This window comes from Crocodylus porosus, unplaced genomic scaffold, assembly GCF_001723895.1.
Source record: "Crocodylus porosus isolate Cpor-Errol unplaced genomic scaffold, CroPor_comp1, whole genome shotgun sequence".
NCBI lineage: Eukaryota > Metazoa > Chordata > Crocodylia > Crocodylidae > Crocodylus > Crocodylus porosus.
In genome coordinates, this window is record NW_017728940.1 from 4900521 (window position 1) to 4904992 (window position 4472).

The following is a 4472-nucleotide window of genomic DNA, read 5'->3' on the forward strand; positions in this document are numbered from 1 at the left end:
GGGAGTTGGGCAGGGCTGGGGCTGGGACTGCTGCCTAACCCAGGCATACCTCTAGGTAGCAGGCAGCTGTGAATGCTGTGATGCTGGGGCAGATGGAGCATCCCACTGGAGCATAGTGGGCTCCCCAGCATGCTGGGCATCAGACCCAGAAGTGGACCAGAAGCACTTCCGGTCCATGTCTGGGGCCACCAGGGAGTGCACTGGGGGCACCTCCCTGCACCCCTCTGGCTCAGCAACTGGTGCCTCCTGGGTCTGGGGCGGGGCACCCAAGGTCCCCCCGAGGCTGATCACAGGGGAAGTGCTTCCAGTGAACTTCCGGGTTTGCTGCTGAGCACATGGAGGGCCCTCCCACACTCCTGTGGGACACTGCACATGCCCCAGCAGCACAGTGTTCATGAGCCGCACTGGTACCTTGAGGTATGTAGAAAAAATATTTAAAGCTGTGTCTATGTCCAAATCACTGATTCTCCAAATCAGCATCAAATCCTCAGATTCAGATAGAGATTTGACTGAATCGAATCAGGACAGTGATCCAAATCAACAAATTGAATCACTGTCCCCGATTCTGGTCGAATCTGAATCTGAATCAAACAAGGATCACTTTGCACACCCCTACTGGCTCCCTACCACTGCACACACTCCCAGGAGGACATGGAGGACACATGTCCCTAAGATTTGTGTATGGGGTAGGGGCAAGCTGCCTGCTGCAGGCTTCAGCTTCTCACCCTGCTGCCCTTCTGCTGGGGCCTCCACAACCCAGTGAGCAAGGCCTATTGTGGCAGGGGAGGGCGAGGTGGGGAAGCTTAGTGCCACTGCCAGGAGCACCACATCACCATAGCAAGGCATCTCCTGCCCACCCAGCAGCAGTGGGGATGGCGGCATGGAGTTGTGCCCCTCAATGCTGCTGGGCAGGCAGAAGACACCCCACCATGGTGGTGTGAAGCTCACAGTAGCAGCACTGAGATTCCCTGCCCAGCCCTGCTCTTCCCTGCCACATTTGGTCCCATCTGCTGGGCTGCAGAGGGCCTGGGAGGAGGGCAGCAGGGAGGGGAGCCTGAGTCTGCAGCAGGCAGCCTGCATCTGCCCCTTCATGGGCCCCATTTTGGCTATACTGCCCATGGGGGAGGGGGAGTCATGCCCAGGACCTGGGGCCTCCTTCTTCCGCACAGCCCCAATCCCATAGCTCCAAGTTTGTCCAGGCAGAGGAATGAGCTCAGCAGGGAGATGTTCTTCCCCTGCTGGCTGGTGATGCACTTAGTGCCCCATTCAGTTAAGAGCAGGGCATTACCTGGCTTTTAAAAAAATCAAAAAAGGAAATTGGTGCAGAGAGTGAGGAGGGTGGCACTCAGTCCATCTGCAGGTGGAACTCGGGAAACCCAGCAGCGGGTGGTTCACCTTTAGGAACACCAGCTGCTCCACCAAAGCAGGATCCAAGCAGGTATGGTGGGGTGTCACAACTTCCTCAGCAATGCTGAACACCTTCTTGCTTGGAACACTGGTTGTTGGACAGAACAAGTGTTGCCAGGCAACCGTGGCCAGATCCTGCCACATCTGGCTGTGGCTTGTCCATTAGGCCAAGGGTTCGCAGTCCAGCAGCTCTATATCCCCAGCGAGATAGGTAGCCACTGAAGCCTTGGTTCTACCTGCCCGAGGCTGGGCTCTGGTGCTTTTGGACCCCAGCATTGAAGCCATGCCCATAGCCCACATTGGCAGTGGCTGGTGTGGAGGAGACTGGCTGGTGCTGGTGCTGGTGCTGGGAGTGCTGGCATGGGAAAATGGATCCCCCTCTTCCATATCCCCTTGCCTGTGCACTTCGGCCTCTCTGACTTTGTTGACCAGCACCTGCATCCAGTGATCGAGGGTTTTGGTGTTGCCAGTGCACATGCTCCCCTTCATGCTTGGGTCGCACATGCCTGCCATCATGTGGACTGTACTGGACTGCAAGGGATCCAGCCATTTCCTGATGCCCTTCTTCAGCCGCCTCACCAGTGCCTGCATGTCCAGCCAGGAACATTGATGCCCTGGAACTTCTCCATTTGGTTCTCAAGTTCCCTTACTAGGGGGATCACCTGGCTGAGGAGGGCATTGCCAGCGCTAAGGGTCTCAGTGGCCTTGAAGAAGGGCTTGAGGACCACCAAGATCTGGGAGACGGTATCCCACTCAGCTCAGTTCAGGGGTCACTGATTCCAATCTCCCCAAGCAAGGCTATCTCATGGATGGACTTTTGTTGCTCCACCAGCCTCTCAAGCATCAGGTATGTGGAGTGCCACTGAGTCTCCACATCCCACATGATTTTGTGCAGCAGGATGCTTACCTCTGCCTGTTTCTCCCACAGCATCTTGCCCTACTTGAAGCTGCGGTGGAAGTAGCCCACCGCCTTCCTGAATTTTGAAATCACCTGGCTTGTAGCAGTAGTGGTGGTGGTGCCACCACCGGCAGCCCTGTCCCCCTTCAAAGCATCCCTATGAGGTGCAGCCTGTGTGCCACACAGCGGATGCCAACAAAGTTGGCATCATGGACAGCCTTCACCATATTGGCCCCGTTGTTGGTCTGCCCAATGAGCCACTCCTGCACCATGTAGTTCATGGCCCACATAATTTCCCTTGCCGTGTGGGACTCATCCAGCACCTTGGCTTGAAGGAGAGCCCACTGATGGCCTGAATGATTGCACCAGTGCCCTGTGGAGGAGAGGTAGGTGTGATCACCACCCCAGCTTCTCCAGATGTTGGAGGTGAAGTGCAAGGCTACCTGTGGCCCTGCCTTGTGCAGCTTCTCCATCAAGTACTCCTTGCATGCCTCATACAGGGAGGGGACCACCATCCCGCTAAAGGTGGTGCGTGTTCACACTTTTTAAGATGGAGCCAGAAGCACTATGAGCTGCCTGGACCCTGGCCACTCAAGTAGGGAGAAGGGCTGGCTATCGAGAGCAAGCATCTCCCCAGCGCTCTGGGTGATCTTGCTTGCCTTTGCAACTCGCTCCCCTCTGTCTGCAGCTTTCCCCAACTGGTCCAGGGTGGCCTGCCTCTGCTTTGGGGGGGAAGGGGGCTTTGGAGCGAGCACTGGACTTCCTTTTCGGCATGCTCACACTGGTGCCAAGCTGAGCAACAAGAAGGGCAGGGGGGTGCTGCCTCCTGAGATGTAGCAGCATTGCTGTGGTGGAAAAGTGTTTCATGTCCTTCCCCTGGCTGATGTGCCTTTGGCAGTGCTGGGAGATAGCAAACCAGGGATCATCTGCCAGCTCAAAATACTCCCACACTATGCTACTCACCTGCTTCTGGGCTGAGGGTGAGGATGCTGCCTCATCCCACTCCTCAGCAGGCTGAGGCACAACAGCAGGAGGAGCTGCCTCAGCTGAGCCATTTGCCTCCACAACTTCAAACTCCTCTGAGGTGCTGCTTTCCAGAGGAGATCTGGGTCTAGGGGAAGTTTGAGGGGTGTGGAGCACAAACTCTGATTCCCCCTTGGTCCCCAGAATTGTTTGAGCCAGGTTGTTCAGCACCTCTGGTTCCAGCTCCAGCTCTTCCTTTGGCAGTGGGAGGCTCATGTTGAGAGATGACATTGGGCTGGAGGAGACAGTGATTTCACTGCTGGTGCTATCTGGACTGAGGGCAGGCGGTGCAGGTGCAGGGACATGAGGTGCAGACACTGTTCCCACCTCCTTACATCCATGTTTGGTTTGGGCGGGGGGAACATCAGGACTTGCAGCTCTAGCTCTCACCCTACCCCCTCTCCATCCCCTGCCAGAAGACCTAGCACCTGCCTTTCCAGCATGCTTCATATTAATCTTTCCTGTGCTGCAAAAGGTGTGTGTGTGTCATTCCTTTTGTGTTGTGTGTTTTATTCTGTGTGTGCACTGGACTTTTCTTTGATTGTTTGATTGATTCAGTAATAAGTATTAAGAACTATGGAAAAAATGTGTGCTGTCTGTCTTCTTATCTTCTGGGATGTGTTTATATTTTATGAATTCTGAACGCGGAGTGTGACTCAGTTGTTTGTTTTATTCCCCATGCATTGTGTGCGTGCACTGGACCCTGCTTTGATTATTAATAACTATATATGGTGTCTTCTTCTGTGATGTTCTATTAATGTGAATGTGTGACTACTACTGTACTTCTTGTTCTTCTTTTGTGTTGTAATGTGTACCTAAAATTATATATCTCCTTCTTCCAAGACCCTGAGTTCTGTGTTAGTCTCCATCTGAATCTGACTTCTGTGTTGTCTTCAGTCTCTATGTAAACTAACTATAATAATATTAATAACTAATAACTACTATATATAATCTGACTCTCTCCTTCTCCTATGAATAGCTGATTTTCCTTCTTCTATGTGTCTATATTATAAGTGTGTGTGTGCAATCTGTGTGCCTCGCTGCACAGTGATGGATCACACTGGCAGGGAAAACCCTGAGCTTTCTTTTTTCAAAATTTGCAAAAAAAAAAAAAAAAGCAAATATAAATTGAAAGAAATGAATT